This window comes from Enhydra lutris, unplaced genomic scaffold, assembly GCF_002288905.1.
Source record: "Enhydra lutris kenyoni isolate GAN:26980312 unplaced genomic scaffold, ASM228890v2 scaffoldscaffold4, whole genome shotgun sequence".
In the NCBI taxonomy this organism is placed as follows: domain Eukaryota; kingdom Metazoa; phylum Chordata; class Mammalia; order Carnivora; family Mustelidae; genus Enhydra; species Enhydra lutris.
Window position 1 is genome coordinate 15,345,515 of NW_019154088.1, and position 19,213 is coordinate 15,364,727.

General features: G+C 38.8%; 1 protein-coding gene across 9 annotated transcripts in view; it reads left to right on the forward strand.

Annotated features, from left to right (window-relative positions):
• The first annotated feature begins 228 nt into the window (after positions 1 to 228).
• The window catches only part of LOC111159463 (semaphorin 6D), a 598,866-nt gene continuing 579,881 nt past the window's right edge, over positions 229 to 19,213 (forward strand). For all 9 annotated transcript variants that reach the window (XM_022521974.1, XM_022522043.1, XM_022522058.1 and 6 more), the window contains exon 1: positions 229 to 334. The gene's annotated coding sequence lies outside the window, so the exon portion shown is untranslated. The remainder of the gene's footprint in view (positions 335 to 19,213) is intronic.

Consider the following 19,213-nt stretch of genomic DNA (forward strand, 5'->3'; position numbering starts at 1 on the left):
AGGACGCAGACGGAGGAGTAACCGGTGTAAGTGTCAAAGAGGAAGGAGTGGAGGGCTGCTGAGGTGACAGGGTGTGGTCTGTGGGGGAGCAGCCGAACCGGGAGAGGAGGGCAGAGAGACCCACCAGGACAGAGGCGGCAGTGGGGAGCGTGCCTGCGTCGCTCGGTGCCGTGACAGCGAGGAGCGCGGCGCGGGGCCGGGCAGCAAGGGGAGTTTCCGTCCTCGCTCAAGTGGAGCTCAGCTAGGAGCTGCGCCAGCGCCTTCCGCCTGGGCCCGCGGTGCCAGACACCTGCCGAGTCCGAAGCGGGAGTCCGGCTGAGCCTTCGGTCCCCAAGTAAGTCTTGCCTTTTCTCTCCATTTCTCCTCTTTATCTGTGGAGCTAAAAGCTCCTGCTGGGGGGCTGCGCGCAGAGCGCACCAGGAAGCTCCGGCGGCGTCCAGGGATGCTCCCAGGCTCCGGGCGTGCCCCGGGCGGCGCGGGGACCCGGCCCCGAGGCCCCGCCGCCGCGTTCGCCGGCGCAGCGCAGATGGAGGCGGCGGAAGAGTTGGTGGCACTGCTACTACCCGTCTTTTGTGTCTTGCCCGATCCCGGAGCCGTGCCAGGCCGGGGGGAGGGGACGGAAGCCACTTTATGGCTCCTGGCCCCACCTCTTGCCCCCACCCCAAATCCTTCGGGATTTCAGTAAGCCGCGGACTCGGGCGTAAGTGAGTGCCAAACCCCCCAACTGGGCTAGTTACATCCGGGTGGGCAGCCGGCGGGACCGCCACGCCGCCCCCTCTTCAGATTTTCTTTTGAGATACGGCAGCTTTAATTGGTGGGTTCTGGGAACAGGGCTTACTGAGTGATTACGAGAGTCTAGGTGTCGGGAACGACCTACCTTCCTGTTTTTCTTGGGTTCTGGAGGGGAAAGGATGGGGCACCGGGAGCCCCCAAGCCAGGAGCGTCCCGCGCTAGCGGGCTTGCGCGCGGCCGGAGAGCAGGCGTTCGCTGGGTGGGTCCCTCCTCTGGCTCATTGTTCGCGGTGACTGTTCTTGGGGACTGGCTGAGCGACACAGACACTGCTCACGGGGCCATAAATAAAAGTGACGACTTGGAGGAGTGAGGTCAAGGCTGCTCGGAGAAAAGGGCTTACCCAGTTTGGAAACGGACTTCTCTGAGCTGGGAGGGCAGTAGTAGTCGACAGCGAAAACCGCTCCTGAGTGTGAAACTTAGATCTGACTCTAATTCACAGAGACAACCTAGTGAATTAAACCCTAGGAAACAGGGCGCCTATTTCCCCATAGAAATTGTTTTCAGAGTCAGGAAGATGGAGTTTTAATTGTTATTGGCAACTGGCTGCTTTCTCTTGCTAGCTAGCACCTGTTTCTTAAAAGAAGGTTCCTGGGTGGGGTTTATTTTTTCGCCCCCTCCCCCTCTGTTTTTGCATGTGTATTTATTCTATTTGTGCTTTCAGCGAGTTGAATTGCAGAGTTCCGGGGGGAAAATCCTTTTTTAAAAACAAAGTGCAATTTCCACTCTACAAACGAGCAAGCACTCGTGTACACATTCATTGCTCTCTCATCCTAGCCGCATGCTAACATTCATGGAGGCAGACACGTGCACCTGGAGTCAAAGAGAGACGGTTATCCATAGTTGGAGATGCCAAAACACAGCTGGTGCTTGTTCATTTTGTTGGCGAGTAGGACACTCTTGAGTTTTCCCGTTTTTCTAAATTACAGCGATATCACCTGTTCATGATGTCTCTTCCTTAGCCCACTACAAAGGAGGTGCATTTTCCTGAAAAGGATATTCCTTCTTTCTCGAAGGTCCATGGCTACTAATCAGAGTAAGCTTCTGACAAGAGGATTTTTAAAATTTATGTAAATAATATATATGTATGTGTATGTGCATATATATACCTATACATATATGTATATATGTTTGTAGCTGGTTGTAAATCCCAGTAGCTACTAACACACCCGACTGCCCTGTTTATATTTTGCTCTGACTTGCCTGATAGACCTGCTAAGTGCATCAGTCTGCTGAAGCCTGGAGTTCCAGCCTCCAGGAGAAATAATAGCAGCACTTCTTTCTGACCACAGTCTGATTCCACAGGGAAGACCATGTGGAGTGGGGTGCTGTTAATAGGATATGGAAAACCGTGTGACTTATCCTAAGGAAGGAAGGGAGAGGTAGAAGATAAATAAAAATGGAAACTGGAGTAGGCATCCAACATACACAGTTCCATAAATACACATGTGGAAAGTATATTGTGTTCTCTCTTTCTCTCCCTTATGCCCTTTACCACTCTTAATATTCCTTAATCTTTTCCATTGCATTATTTGAGCCTCTTTTTTTTTTGCTTTGAAAAAAAACTTTTGTATTTTCAATTTATTAATATTTTTACATTTTCAAGATCAGTAGTGCTCAATGAGTGCATAGGATTATCTTTTAAGCTGTTCTTTTGTTTGTCTACTCTCATACCATGTCCAGTTTAGTATGAAACCACACGAACAATGAATCAACCAGGTTCTAATGAAGATTAAGACATGGAAGGTATCCACAGCTATGTATAAACTGTATACTCATTTAATCACCTTCCCACATGACCAGTTTTATCTAGTTGGTTGTTCATCTTCTGAAATCTCATGACTCCAAATTCTTACCCAGATTGATTGCTGCTCTAAATCTTGATTGTACAAAAAACAGAACTTAATTATTTTGGCCTCATTTATCAGTCAGCAATGTTTAGTGTTGCCAATTTAATTATATCATTGAAACATGCATGACTTTAAAGTATGTTGGAAAAGGTCCTTTTAAAAGTGTTTCTTCAAAAAGAAAAAAAAGTCCTTGTGAAGCCATAATTTCACTGCTGTGAGGCCCCCTAGCCATTTGTGTTTATTGAGTTTACTCTTCCACATGAAGAAAGAACCATTGTTTTGTTGTCTAGGAGCTGAAGGAAGATGGAAAGTGAGAAAAGAAAATCAAGCACTTTCAAATGCTATTATTTTCTCTACTTGGGAAAAAAATTATTTTTTTTTAGTAAACAGTGATTATTTTCTTAAAGATCTGAAACCTTACTCAAGGGTACTGAGGAAAAGACATTTTCAGGATAGAAATGCTAGCTGTTACTAAACACTCACAGAAGGGTGGTGTATATAAACATATATTTTTAAACCAATCTTATAACACATTTTCTTTCTATAGAATTATGAAATGTTATTGAATCATTGTTATTAACATATTGAAGTCTTACCAAAATCTATATTTAAATATACTGTCTTTTTGAGAGTGCTTTAATTGTAATAGCCTGTTTGTTGAGATTAAAAAGAACATCATTGATGTCATGGTGTGCTTTGCATTTTAAAATAGTAGCTAATGAATTACAAACATTCATTACTCCACAACCACTTGCTGAAATTTCTCAGGACCCCCAAATAGAGAATTATTTGTACTATATACTACCATTCAGACTCTTTCTGAGTTTATGTTGTTCCTCTTTTCTTCTTCACAATTAATTTCCTTTTAAAGTAATACTCTGTTGACTCTGAATCTTTTGTTGTTATTTTTACCCTATGTCATAAATTTATGTGTAAATATCTTCAACATTGTAAGGGACTTCCTATTGGAAACGTGGGGATTGGCGGGGGAAGAGTGAAGAGAGAGAGAACAACTTTTATTAAACCTGGGAAGAGTCAGAGCTTAACACAGGAAGAGAAGGGCTGGTTTCATTGAATAAATTCATTGAGGAATACTTATTTGACCTTTAAAAGTCCAAGCTGTGTGGCACATAATATACATTTGATAATTTAGGCATTATCTTCACATATCATAAGGCAAAGTAATAGAGTATCCTAGTTCTTTGGTTTGTTACATTTGAATGTTGACTTTAATTCCATTAATTTTCCTTTGTATTAAGTAATGAAAACTACCCACTGTTTTCTTTTTTTCTTTTTGTATGCCAGGTATGGGGGTGTGTGGAAGGCTGGAGGGGAGGGAATGCTGTTCTATTTATGTAAAAATGAAAATTGTCAATGTTTCTTTTGGAGGCATTTTATTTAAAAAGTTCAGTTTCCTCTTACAAGTTTAGAACTTATTAAATATTTAAGAAGGGAGATGAAGCTTGCGACTCAAGTTTCATAACTAGATGCGACCATAAACAAATTGGTTAAGTGATTCAAATAAGTGCATTTAAATTGTAAATTTAATTTTCCTTCCCATAAACTAATATGAAGAAAAAGTATTGAATAAGATATCCTTAATAGCCAATATTTGTTTAGATTTTCTTTAAAATAAAGATTAACATAATTGATCGATGAAAATATAGACATTTTTGAAGTGAAGATATAGACTAATGCAAAATGATTGTGTATACTTTTTATATATAGCTTATTTATGATAAATTATTATGTTTAATCTCAGGAATAATGTGTATTTCTTAACTGATTATATTTTCTCTTTTACTTTGGCCTCTAGAAGACTCAGAGCCAATCCAAGTCTAATTTATTGATCATATAAAGCTCTGTGGAATGTATGTGTGTGTATATTATGTTTCTCAGTGACTTTATCGTATTCTACTTATTTTTTTTGTCTAAATGTCTATTTTTTTATTGTGTGGGGAGACCATCAAAATGAATAGGAGTAAGTGTTTAGAAGTACAGTCAAATCTGAAAATAGTTATTAAGCAAAGGCTGAGGACCCTAGCCAAACTTAGGCATGACTTCTGATCTAAAGATACTTATAGTTTGGCAAGAAAGAGAAGCCATAAACACATAACAAATTAGCTAATAACGAGTCAACATATATTTGCACATCTGTTGCATTAAATTAAAAACCCAGACCTTATCTTTAATGATGCTCAGCTTCCACTTTCTGGAAAAACATTATTAATAGTACCTACCGGTAAAGCAAAGTAACCAAATCTTTTCATTAGAAAGAATTCCCATCTGGGTATAATAAACTCCAAATAGTCTGAAGATGTGAGAATAAAAATAAGTGTTGGAAGATCACTGTGATTCTTTGGTGGTGGAGATTTTCCGACATTTCTATTCTCTTTCTCTCTTCCCCTCTTCTGTCTTTAATTGGCTTTTCTGCTTGCTACCTAATCAGCCAGTGGCTGGACCTGACTGACAGGTGTGGCAATTCTGGTGGCAAGCTCACTCCACCAGGCTGTCAGCTTATGAAATTTCTGGATATGTAAATACAATATTTTTTCTAAGTACTGTACTTAAATACAGTAGTTAAATGTAAGCACCCACGGGTTGTTTCCCTTTGTACTTGAATCAACAACCATTTTAAGCTTTTAGAAGGGACCACCCACAAAACTGTTCTTTTTGACTGTTGAAAAACTCAGGGAGAGGGAAAAAAAAAAAGTAAAAACTTGAAAAAAATTAGAACTAAATTATTGACCCAGGGTGACATGTTTATGGCTAAGGCCACAGACTCTGAATTAAACTTCCAAATCTGACCATCTATCTCTGGGTATAAATCTGATTCTCATCTTCTCTGACTCCCACATAGACACCATTTTCCCCCAGACATCTCAATTATGGCTAATGTTAAAAATAATTTAAAGTCTAAAACACAGATATGTTGTGAACTGAAGCAAACTCTCAAGTAGACAATGATAAATACTGATCATTTAAACGTAGCTTTTTAAGAAGCACATTGGATACAATGAAAATCCTTGTATTGGTACATTTAGTGTGGTTCCAATTATGATATAAATAGTGCATAAAGCTTTAAAATTTTCATCAAATTAATATTTCACAGACATGCAAATTAGCTACTGTCATCTAAGGTGCATGCCATGTGATGATTCCTAATTGGTAAGTGAACCTCAAAGGGTTATTTATAGATTACATTGCAACAAAGTGCTGGAGTAAATTCTCATTGTGCAGCCCAATTCAAATTGATGTTTTAGCTTTGATTCTCGTCACTTTTTTGTATCCCTTTTGATCTCGAAAGCCTCTCAGAAATAAGCTACCTAAGGTGCTAAATAAGTAATTAATAATATTTGAGTAGAGAATTTGTCTTCAAATTATCCCTAAGAGATTTGGAGACCAGTTAAGTATTCCTCACCAGCTTGTTCAGGTATGAATAACTCTTGGGGCTATGAATTTGAACTCAGAGATTTGGTAACGTCCATCCAAAGCACGTAGGATAAATGATCACATAGAAAAAAGTGAGGAAGAAACTTGAACATTTATCAAGTGAATTAATTTTTAAGAATAGCTTCTTCTAAAGATCTGAGTTGAATCCCATTTTATTCCTATATTATTTCTAATGGATATTGAAGTTTCTCTAGGAGCAGTGAGAGAATGTAACTGCAATTCTAATACTGTGGTATTAGGTCAGAATTTGGCCTTTCCTTTCTTTATGCCATGTCTATATCTGCCTAATGGTAGAATAACAAAATAAAAAATTCAAGGTAAATTCTTTTAATTTATTCTGCACATTTTTGTTCAGTATGTATTTTGTACATAGTATCAGGAAGCAAGAGATATGCTGTAAATTTCTGCCTAGGAAGACATAGCTTATTAAAGAATTTTCCAATTTATTAACTGTTTGATATTTTCTTCATGCTGTTCTCGAAACGCCCTATTTTGTCTACTAAATTGGCAAAATGTCTATCTTTGTCTAAAGACTTACTTAATTATCTATGAGGGGAGGCTGCATATGGCAGGGGGGTGGTGGATAAAGGGAGAGAGAGAATCCCAAGCAGACTTCTCACTGAGTGCAGAGCTGATAGGGGGGCTCGATCTCACAACCCTGAGATCATGACCTGAGCAGAAACCAAGAGTTTGGTGCCCAACTGACTGATCCATAGGTGCCTCTACAGATTTATTTAAAAGAAATTTTCTGTTTGAAGGAATCCTATAGTTGGATTTGAACCTGACTTTTTCTGTAAGAGTGCATGTGTGTGTGTGTGTGTGTTTGTGCGTGTGTGTGTGTATGTGTGCTACAGCAATATTGTAAGAATGAGAATGTTTAGAAAAATCTAAATATAGTATTTATTGAAATAATTTTTATTCAAAAGCTAAAGACAGAAAATAAATGTTGGATTCAAGCTACATGTGGAAGTAAATACTTTTCTTGTTTTGAACACTTTTAATCAACAAATGTACTAGTCATGTATAGTGTAGTATAGGTATGGTCAAGGCAGCTTGATTTCTTGCTAATGAAGGGTTATCAGGAAATTACCCCTTAATTAGGAAAAACACACTTTCATTAATAAACATGGAATAAGGACTTACTGTGTATAAGGTACATATGCATTAATGGTAAATGGTATCAGATTCTTTTACTCTGTTAGCTTATTCCATTCACTCTTCTAGAGGACTATATCATACTTTGTCTTCTTTCCTTAAACACTCAGTACCTCTGTCTACACCTTTACTCTCAGATGAAGGCCTTGCTTCCTATTCACTGATATAAGTGAGGCAATCAAAAAATAATTTTTGCAGACATAGACTGCCAAATTTATCCACCTACCAGTATTTGTTCCCACATAATCTGCTTTCTTGCAGGTTCTCTCCCACAGCACTGATGATATTTCAACTGTTATACTTCAGTGGAATACAAGGTAGAAATATGTAAATGTAATTTGTTAGGGGATAAAAATATTCTGTTAGACCTAAAACTTACATTTTTAGTTGCTTAGCATTGGGAAATAATCAGGGTTGTTGTCAAAGTTGAATATAAAGTATGTTACCCAGAATAGTGAAAAATTAGAAGCAATACACCTTTCCAAAGACAGACTAAAACAATAAAATATAGCACATTTTTATAATAGGATGATAAGCATTATTTAAAACTAATTTTTTTCAAAAAATAATTATTGACAAGGTAAAACTGGGTGATATAGTGTAAGAGAAAACAATCTTAAACTGTACATAGTACATCATACAATTTTTTATATATCTATAGAAGAGACCAGAAAAGTTAGTGAACCATGTTAAAAAGTTGTTCCAGAGGGCACTGAGATGAAATGTGTGTTGCATAGCAAATCCTTTGAATATATTAGCTTGAAAGAGAAAACTTCTTGATGGGAAGTTAGCATAGAAAATGTACAGTGAGGGGCGCCTGGGTGGCTCAGTGGGTTAAGCCGCTGCCTTCGGCTCAGGTCATGATCTCAGGGCCCTGGGATCGAGTCCCGCATCGGGCTCTCTGCTCAGCGGGGAGCCTGCTTCCCTCTCTCTCTGCCTGCCTCTCTGTCTACTTGTGATCTCTCTCTGTCAAATAAATAAATAAAATCTTTAAAAAAAAATTAACTTAAAAAAAAAAAGAAAATGTACAGTGAATAAACAATAGTAAAAGTCATTTCTACAATGTGATTCAATTGTTCTTAGAACATCTGTTCCTATGACACATTCCCCTTGCCAGCCACATTCAGTCCACCAAGACCTATAGAATTTACAGCGAAAATATATCACAAATCCATTTAAATTTTACCGTCTCTACTACTATCCTTCCAGGGTGAGACCCCATAATGTCAGCCTGGGTCATTGCCTTAGCTTCTAGCAGGTTCTTCCCACTTTTGCTCTGGCAGAATTGATAACACGAGAGGCTGTATTGCATAGCGTTTGAAGCATGGACCCCATGGGTGGGTGGCCTGATTATAAATCCCACCACTGCTACCTCCTGGCTGTGAGACCAGGGTGGGGTGGAGTGGGGCAAGTTACCTGACTTCCTTTACTTCCGTTTTCCCACTGATAAAAACTGGGAATATTAATCCATATTTTATGGGGTTATTAGGATTAAATGAGTGTCTGGTATAGTGAGTACTATTATGTATTACCTATTTGTCAAGACCTAAATTAGATTATTCCTTTTCTTCCTTAAAACTATTCAAGGACTTCTCATTACACTTTGAATTAAACCCTTATGATCACCTGCATCAACATCAGCTCTTGACAATTTCTCTTTCCTCACTATTCCCATGAAAACACCAAGCCCATTCTGTCAGAGAGCCTTTGCACATGCTGTTCCCTCTGCCTGGAACATGCTCAGCTGACTCTCCCCATAGTTGCTTCTTGTACTACAGGTCTCCGCTTCTGCTGCCTCCTCTGAGAGCCCTTCCCTGACTTTTACTTATCTAAAAGACACTTCCTGCTATTCTTTTTTCAGTCTCTACAACTTACTGTTTCCATAATAGGCCTTATCACAATTTTAGCCTTTTCTTTGTTTGTTAATCCTTACCCTTTTATTTGACCACAAGAATTTAAATTCTCTGAACCAAACATAATGTCTGTCATGATTACATTTGTTTCCCCTAATATCTAGCAGAGGGTCTTGCATGTAGTATGCGACTAAATATTGTATGGGTAGCTGGATGGATGGTTAGGTGGCTAAGATTCTAACTATTGTAATCAAGGGATTACATTTCTAGGAGGGCTAACTTTGTATTCCCAAGGTCTGTGTGTCACTAAGGAGATACAGAAAGTTAAATGATTAACACTTATCATTTTGGCTCTGGTACATAGGGTCTTAAATATACTTCTCAGAACTCAAGTGCATTTTGAGAGAAGGAGAGAGCTTGAGAGAGAAGAGGGGAGTGAAGGGTGGACTGGGGGACTCTACACCTGAAGATGTTTAAGTCCAGGGATGGCCTAAGTGGAAACTGTGTTGTTGGGATATAGGGTGGGCTAGGGTGAGGTTTCAAGAGTTGATAGTTGAGGCATTCAAGAGAAGTATCAGATCAACATTTCACAAAGAACCAGGTTAAAAATACTACATAAGGCAACTTCCATAGCATCTTACTTCTTAACCTTAGAGAATGTTGAATAGAGTTCTGTACGTGTAATGCTCAAATAAGCAGATGAAAGTTTTTTTTAAGAAGTCAAATTAGTTATTTGAGGTCCTGAAATAAAAACCTATCTTTCCTTCTTTGGATTTAGCTTGTTTTTAAAGTGGAAGTTAGTGAAACCTGAGTATGTGTATATATGAGTGTGTATCCATCTTTGCAAACTTTTTTTTTCTTAGACAGGAAAACCCTGCATGTGGAAAAGATGTTTTCATGTATTGCTTTTGATCATAAAATTGTAAAGGCATGGAGTTTTCTATCAAGTGATGTTTCCTTTCTCTTACCAGGAGGTGTCACTACAGCTCACTCAAACTTGCTAGTGCATTCTGTAGGGACAAAGTAGTGCTAGCATTTTATCAGAATGTTAGTACCCACTCACCAGGTTCTCTACTGAGTACTTAAAAGGAAATCTGATGAAAAAAAAGAAGCTTTCCCAGGTGCTTCACCTCCAGACCAATATTGTTATCATGAATTAGCTGAAAATGTAAAGATTTGTTTACTATTTTAAAGAAACAAATTTTGTTTATTTGAGAGAGAGAAAAAGGCGGGGGTGGTGGAGGAGTGGAGGAAGAAGGACAGACAGGGAGGGGGAGGAGTTGAAGGGGAGGGAGAAGCAGGCTCCCAGATAAGCAGGGAGCCCCAAACAGGGCTCAATCTCAGGACATGAGATCATGACCTGAGCCAAACGCAGATGCTTAACTGACCGAGCCACCCAGGCGCCCCAACAAGTAGCATTTTTACCTTCCTTTCAATGTTGAGTGGGGGCAATTGTGGAATAACAACAATAAAGAACAAGATAAAGGAGGAGAGACAGATATAGAGAAACCTGAAAAGAAGGGTGAAACAGAAATGTTTCCAATGAGAACATACCACTTGGATCTCCCTAGAGCCACCCTTCTCCTACTGTCTGACCTGGTCCAGCTTGCTCTGGCAGAGCTGTTGTTATTAAAACAAAACAACTCTCTGGTATTGAGCTAATACACTATCCAAGCTTTTTGACACATATCATTTCTACCTCCTCTGAAATACCATTTATAATACCATTATACAATAGGTGTCATTACAAAGAACTTTCCAGGTCAGGAAAACAAAAATTGGAAAGATCATGATTTGTATTTGTAGATATGATTTGACCATAGGCTTATCAGATTTCAAAAACATGCCCTTCTTCTTTCCATGATGCCTCTGAAGAGTTCCTCCCACTGGATTCTTTCCTAACATTCTGCTCCCACTCCCACTGTTTTAGGGATGCCTTCTGCTTGTCCCACAACATCTGGTGCTCACCCTGTGTGAACACTCATGGTGACTCGACCACGACCCTCTATTTTTTTTTTTCTACCTGTTCACACGGAGCATGGGTGTGATGTCTTTTCTCTAGAACAGAACAAGAGACACCCAGTGTTGCTGTTGATGGATGTGAACACGGGAAAAGGTGCATCCAAAGATGGGGCTCCAAGGTCAGCGAGGGCTTGGAGGAGGAAAGCATGGAAGGCAAGGACTGTCGGACTGCTGGCCTTCACCCACTGCAGTTGGCCTCACTTGCTCCACAAGCAACTGAACAATGAAGAGGAAAGTCTCAACATTTTTGGGAGGCGGAAGAACAGAGTTAAGTGCTCAAGAAGGAGGGAATATTCAACACAGCCCACCCCGGTAGCTCCTCCAAACTGGAGGAAAAAGACTGAGGAGCTGTGTTTTCTGCTGACCTCCAGATGGCAGCATGGCCCAGCTGTCAGAGACCCACTCAGTTCGTGGACACCCTTAATGCTACAGGACTCAGGATTGTTCTCAGGGCATTTAGTGCCCAGGGAATGATTAATGGTGCTGCCCGCTCACTGCACCCCGAGGGTAATTGAGCCTGCAATATTTTGGAGGCTGCAGAGAGACTTCCTAAGCGTCTGATAGGAGGGACTGAAACATTTTAGACATTATATCCCTTCAGAGACCTCCTTGAGGTCTTTTTGTTGTGCCCAGAATACAATCTTTGCCAGAATGTTTTAAAGGGGAGAAAAAAAGACCATACCACCACCTCTAAAATATGGGGAACTGAACAGTCTTAATGCTTTCTCAGATGTTTGGTTTGCTGTGCATTCCATATTCTTTTTTCTTTCTTTAGTTCTGAAGTAATATTCCTTTCCACCTGACTTAAAGCAAATCCTCTGGAAGGTAGCTTATGTTAATTGACTGAGTATTTTGAAAGAGTGCAGGCAGAGCTATGTATAATGTCTTCATTTAAATAAACTCTACGTCCTTTTATATTGTAGGCTGAGGTATTTAAAAGTAAGATGATTGGAAATTTCTAAAGTTGCACACAATTCAAGAGAATGTGAAACATGTTAGAATGAGTGACTAACTCAGGGATACAGCGTCCATTTATTCTAAATATACATGTAATATCAATTATAGAAGGCAACCAACAAAAGATCTTAAGCTTGTCAGGTTGGGTTTGTGTGACTGCTTCTTTTCATTAGAATTTTTAGTAACTGGGAAACATGCCAGATTCTAAACGCTAGAAAAATGGTGTCTTGAATAGGATAGGATATACTAGGAGACCTTAGCACTGTTCAGGAAAAAAAAATCACTTAAGGATTCAGAAAATGTTTGTTCATCTATGCATTCAAATGGGGAATCTGAACCTCCACCTTTCTGTAGTTTGGATTTCCATTCCTCTGATGGTTGGATGTAGGCAGTGACTTGTAGCTACTACAGTGAATTCTTTAATATCACTTTGGTTTTCTTGAGAACAATTGTTCTTCCCCCAAACCTGTCAGATTTTACTCTCCACCACAGAGGATTCTGTCATGGTAGACCATGATGATTTAAAGTTGTATTCTGCATGGGAAGTTATCTTCTAGATATTTAGAGAGCCAGAAGTAACGGGTTCTCCATGTGTTGACACTTTTAAGTTTTAGCAGGCAGAAAATTCTGCCTCCTTAATATTTTTGGAATGGAGTAGAAAATCAGAAGGATGATGAGGGTGGCCCCTCAAATTCTAGTTTTAGGTTAGAGTGCAAGTGTCATACAGATTGCTATTCTGTCTTCCTTTGCTGTTATATTTACCTCAGAGTTATATTTACCTCAGAGGTTGACCTTGCAATAGCATCTTTTTGTGATGAGGATTTAGGCTAGGGATTGAAAGTAGGGAGTGAGATTAGGGCGTTAATTGAGATAGGTCCACAATGGTTATTCATGGTCTCTGATTTAAGTCTAACAATAACAATAAAATTAGTAGGAAAAAAAAATCCCAGCATAGCCTAAAATCCTGCTTGATGATCCATGACTCACTGAAGGGCTTTTCCCAGACTACCAGTCTCTATTTCTTTGGCAGCTTTGGGCAGTTTATCAAAAGTGTCTTGATTTGATCTCTTGATATAAAGATCTGATTTTCTAGCCTGGCTTTAATTAATATACTTCTTAATATATAATTGTAGTGTTCTAAGTATTATTATTTATATTTGCTCTATTTTTTCAAGTTGGATTATAATTTTTACTATCACTATTAATTCATACTTGTAAAGGAACAATTTTTGGATATATTTAAATCTTTGCCTTGCTGAGTCAAGAGTCCATTGCCTTGCAAAAGAACAGATGTGGTACGACATTAAACAAAGGGCTCACTGATCAACTTTGCATTTCAAAGCTTAACTTCTTGACTTTTCTACTTTAGTACAATAATGTTCTTGAAAATCAGGTATTGTTGAGGAAAAAGGATTTTCTAAATCTATTAGCTCTTAGTAAACTAAATCCATTAACTTCCAACAGATCAAGAAACAAGAATGGTAGACTAGATCAGCGAGTTTTAGTGCATTCTGAAGGGTAGAGCAAACTCAAGATGAGACAGAGAAAATGGAAAACCCATTCCTTTGGCCCTAAGGAATTATGGCAGGGAAAAACAGTTATGGAATTAGGGAAGGAGGTGGTGGGTTTTTAAGATCCTGACCCTTGACTAGGAGAAATGGTTGTGCCTATGGACACCAATGAAGGGCACCTGCAGGTTCTTCCAAAAGACTAGGTGGGACATTCCAATTTCTGTAGTCACCCGTTACATTTAGCAGGTCTGCAATGTCATGCTTATATCGTTTATTTATAGTCAGTGTCCCTTCTGATATTTTTATCGAAGAGGCATCTATTTTGATTGGTTCATGAATTTACTTCAGGTTATCCACATCGGGAGCAAACTGGTCCTCCCTCTCTATTTCTGGGACCTGAGAGCATCTGAAGTTGAAGCATCTGACGCATGGATTGAGGCTCCTTCTATTCACTGTCATAAACCCATGGTCAGTCTAGGAATTATCTCAGGAAAGAATGGGAGAAGAGGAAGAAGTATGAAAGACAGAGCATGTGTGATGAAAAAGACTATATCCTCTCGAAAATGATTGTATAAATAGCTCTATGAGTGAGTTAACTTTGAATAGAACCAATACTTAAATTTAAGGAGACTGCTCAAGCTAGAACAAAATTAAAATATTGTGAATTAGTAAGTCCAAGTGGGCAATTTAAAGAAGAATCATGTGAGAAAAATAAACTATATGTTCTTTTTGCATCTCAGAATAGGATGAGTAAATCTTCTCTTACCTCCTACATATTCCTGCTGAGTCCTGTAGAGCAGCAATAACTTTGGAACTATGGCCCAAGCTGACTTCTGATTTCTTTGGTTTGTTCCTCTAGAAATGTATAGGGAGTCACACATTGCTTTGGAGAGCCTCCTCCTTTAAGTGTCTTCCTTACACTAGACTTTTCCAAGTCTAATTCAGAGGTGGTGCCTTCAAACCCTTTCCTTTCCTATGCTTCTTTCCTCCGACTGCATAAATCTGAGTGGATCTATTTCCAAAGCTAGTAACAAACCTGTTTCTTTGGATTTGTCTCTTCGCTCTATGATACTCTTCTTCCATTTAAAAATGTGGATCCCACTGTGGTGAAGGTTATGTTGTTCCCTGTAGATAGTGATTTCAGACAGAGTGGGAACAACAGTACCTTGGAACCCATCTTTCTCATCTCTGAAACTCCTACTTTGAAAGGCTCGCATGTTGCCTAATTCCAAGGTGAACCTTTAACACTGTAGGCATATAAAGGAGGGACCTGGATTCACACAGTTTGATGAGATATTTTTTCTTTCATTTGGGGGAAGGTGAAAAGTGTTAATTAATTAATAAGCAAGAGAACCAATATTTAAACTCCCCCCCCAATCTATAGCCCAGATTTTAATTCTATGTGCCACCGATATGTTTTTAAAATTTTGGTAGCAAATGATAATAAAAATATAGGGTGATAGGAGAGAGGGCAGCTGTATATGTCAATATGCTTTGTGCCTCTTTGAAACCTCTGTGTGACAAGATTTTACTGGGTATAGTGTGAAGTCCCTTCCTGGGAAGGAACTTTCTCTGGAAGCATCACTCTGAAGACTTTAAACAGGTAAAAGGGAGAGGGAAGAGAAGAACTCTAACCTCTTAGACATTTTCCCCTTATTGGTTTTGCCTGTGTATCTAAGCATCTTTGGTAGGTAATTAGCCTCTCAGGCCATTGAAAGGTTCCATCTGCAAGTTCAGTTGTTTATTTGTTTCTGTCTCTTTATTTCTAACCTTTCCACAAAAATATTTGAGGTAGTAAAGCTTTTAGGATAGTTCAGTGGGCCTATTGAGTAATGAAGAGGTTTATATTAAGATGGGGAAGAAATTGGGATGCCTGGATGGCTCAGTATGGTAAGCGTCGGCCTTTGGCTTGGGTCCATGATCCCAGGGTCCTGGGATCGAGTCCTGCATCAGGTTCCTTGCTCAGTGAGGAGCATGCCCCTTCCTCTACCTCTGCTGCTGCTCTCCTGCTTTAGCTCTCTTGATCACTCACTCTCTCTCTCTCTCTCTCTCTGACAAATAAATAAATAAAAATATTAAAAAAAAAAGATGGGGAAGAAATCTATGAAAATAGATTGTTTTAGCTGCTCTCATTACCAACCATGAATCATACCACCTGAAGAACTCCGCTGTTCCTGTGATTTAAAAATAACCTCCAACCAGGTGTTTGCTGGACAATCTTGGTGGACAGATTAAGTTTTAAGGTAAACAAGGCATAGCTTCAGTCAGTGACAACTCTGTACCTGAGGAAGAGTATGTGTGAATGTGCCTCACTCAAAATGACAGAGAATGCCAGCATTCCTGTGTTACCTACAGAACGTTTTTAAATGAACATGTAAATATCTAAGAGTATGTGTGTGTGCACGCACATGACATTTTAGCGATTCCTTCAAGAAAATGTCATTTCAATGTGAAAACCTAATTGCAAAAGAGTTAAAGATGTGTTTTCCCCAACCTGATCCACCCTGGTAAAACACTCCTTAAATATTTCTTTTCCTAAAAACTTGTTAATCTAAAGTAGATCTCCCTTCTCTCATGCCTTCACAGAAGGAAAGAGTAAGTTTGTTCTGGAGTATTTTCTTATATGTGTAAATTGAGATATCTAATAAAAATAGTTGACATTTATTAAATGAATGCTATGTGCCTTGCACTCTGATAGGTTAGATAGTTCCATACGTTAACCTCATTTTCTGCTCATTATGGAAGTTCGTATTATTAATACTATTTGACAGATGAGAAAACTGAGTCATTGAGAGTTTTAAATTGTGTGCTGAACCTTCAGCTGGTTGGAGGTGAAACTGAAGCCAACCTCAGAGACCACGCTCTTCATCACCATGGTTTATTGCCTCCTGAGACAGGGCAGTGTTCAGTAAACTTGAAAGCAAGATCCCTCAAGGAAGGAGCATGCAGAAGATTATCTATGTACATAAGTTGCCATAGAATATGGGAAAGACCAGTGGAATGAGTCAGAGGAACCAAGTGTTTTTTGTTTTTTTTTAAGATTTATTTATTTGAGAAAGAGGGAGAGAGTGAATGAGCACATGAGCAGAAGGTGCAGAGGGAGAGGGAAACTGAAGCAGACTCCACAATGAGCATAGGGCTCAATATGGGGGTCGACATGGGGCTCCATCTCAGGACCCTGAGGCCATGACCCTGAGTCAGTTGCTCAATCAACTGTACCACCCAGGTACCCCCCAGAGGACCCAAGTTTGGATCCAGCTCCTCTGCTTCCTCACTGTGTAAAAATCTGATGTACTTACTCTGTTGGTTTGTTGGGAAGACCGACTGCATCTCTGAGAAGTGCCTTCAGGCTAAAGAAGGGCTGGGAAACAAAAGCCAACCAACCAAATTTAAGTGATACTAGTTTGTGGGGAGAATTGGCAGTCCTTCTCCAGTTGGGATATTATATTTAATAAAATTCAGGTAGCTGTTAGAAATAAAATGTTTACTAAAAAGCATAAAATGTGCCTGGAGTAAATTCAAAGAACTGCTTTTAGCTTAAAATTCTTAGCATCTCTGTCAGTGTTAACTATTGTTAACTATTTTATTCTAGTGAGTGGTTAAAATAAAGAAAATTTAATTATATACTATCCCCACCAGCTCAAAATTTCTAGAGTTGAGTCATCTAAAGTTTCAACCTGGTATTAGAATAAAATTCTACATATTTTACCATTTTACTTGTGCTGACATTTTCAGGCTGAATTTAGAAAGCATGGCAGATTTTTTTTTAAACTTGTCCTATAAACATCAAGGCAATACATCTTACGCATTTGTACATATAAAAAGATCTTTCCTAGAGTAACTTAGAATGCTGCCCCAAAGTTTCCTGGTTTCTATGCTCAACAAAATGATTCTTGATTGTGTTGAAAAAAATTGCCAGAAGAAGATGAAGACTTCATGGTTTCTTCTTTCACCAGAGCTATGCATGGTCTCTCTGAGTGTGCTTAAAGGGAGAGGGAGAAGGGAGGGAGGCTGTGAGTAGGGAGTATGGAAGCTGTACTTAAGGTAGTCTGTGTAGAAACAAGAGAAATCATCGTTTGCTTTGTCTTATCTGTTTAGTAGAAAGCTTATGTGATTTGCATTTTAGAATGCTCAATAGTTTTAATTTACTTCTAAATAATTTGTTTCTACATTATGTTGCTTTGTTTGTAGAGAACAATACTTACACAAGTGTTTCAGGAAGTAAAATGAACTAACACTGCACTCTTACAAAGAGAATTTCAAAATGAAAACCATTAAGGATGAATGGCATGTATTACAGAAATCTCTACCATATGTCTGAATAGGTCTGTTGTGCAAGCTTATTTATGAAGTTCATAGGCACTAATTTATCTAAGAAAGAGTAATAATGCTTTCAACCCAAAGTGGGAAAAATGGAGTAAATAGAAAAGACACATTAATAATCTTTCCTGTGTCCCTGATTTTGGTCTTTTTCTTTTCTTTTCTTTTTTTTTTCTTCTTTGGACTATCCATTAAGAGTCACATCAGAAGGGTTAGTTTAATAAAATAGAAATTATTTAGGCTCACCAGAAGTTTGGCCACTCAAGTAGCTGGTTTGGAGAATGGAAGAATTTGGTCAAATTACATAATTTTTCTTGAATGAATGGGGCCATAAAGCAGATTCTGTAAAAATTAAAATAATATGGGTTTCAATAAAAAAATTAAAATAGGGGTGCCTGGGTGACTCAGTAGTTAAGTGTCGACCTTCGGCTCAGGTCATGATCCCAGGGTCTTGGGTTGGAGCCTGCCTCAGGTTCCCTGCTCAGCAGGGAGCCTGCTTCTCCCTCTCTTTCTGCCTGCTGCTTCCCCTGCTTGTGTTCTCTCTCTTTCTGTCAAATAAATAAATAAAATCTTAAAAAAAAATTTAAATAAAAAAATAACAGGGGTTGGTGGGTTAAGGGGGTAGGAGATGAGTAAATGAAACAAGATGGGATTGGGAGGGAGACAAACCATAAGTGACTCTTAATCTCACAAAACAAACTGAGGGTTGATGGGGGGAGGGGGGGTGGGATTATGGACATTGGGGAGGGTATGTGCTATGGTGAGTGCTGTGAAGTGTGTAAACCTGGCGATTCACAGACCTGTACCCCTGGGGATAAAAATATATGTTTATAAAAAATAAAATTAAAAAAAAATAACAGGGGTATCATCTACTACAGCGCATGACATATTTTAAGCACTTGGTTAATGATGCTTATTGTTGCGAGGGAGGATTAATGTTGGAGAATATTTAAATTTGTTGGGATATGGGCCTAGGTGAAATTTTTCAGATGAAAGAATTTGAATATATATACATATATATATATGTATATATATATATAGCTTTGAGGATGAAGGAGAAAGAGTCATAAATTCACAATTTATTAAGTACTTACTGTGTTTTGGACAGTGTAGCAGCTACAGAGAAGAAAAGAAAGCCATGTAAGAGGCAGAAGGAGCATATCAAAGTTCATATTTCACTGATGACATTTCTTGTCAATTCTTCTACAAAAATTTCTGCCTCTACAAATAATGTAAGCCACACTTTTAGAAGTAGTTTGCTAATTCAAGGAATGGATTAAAAATTAGTTCTGATAATGAGAGA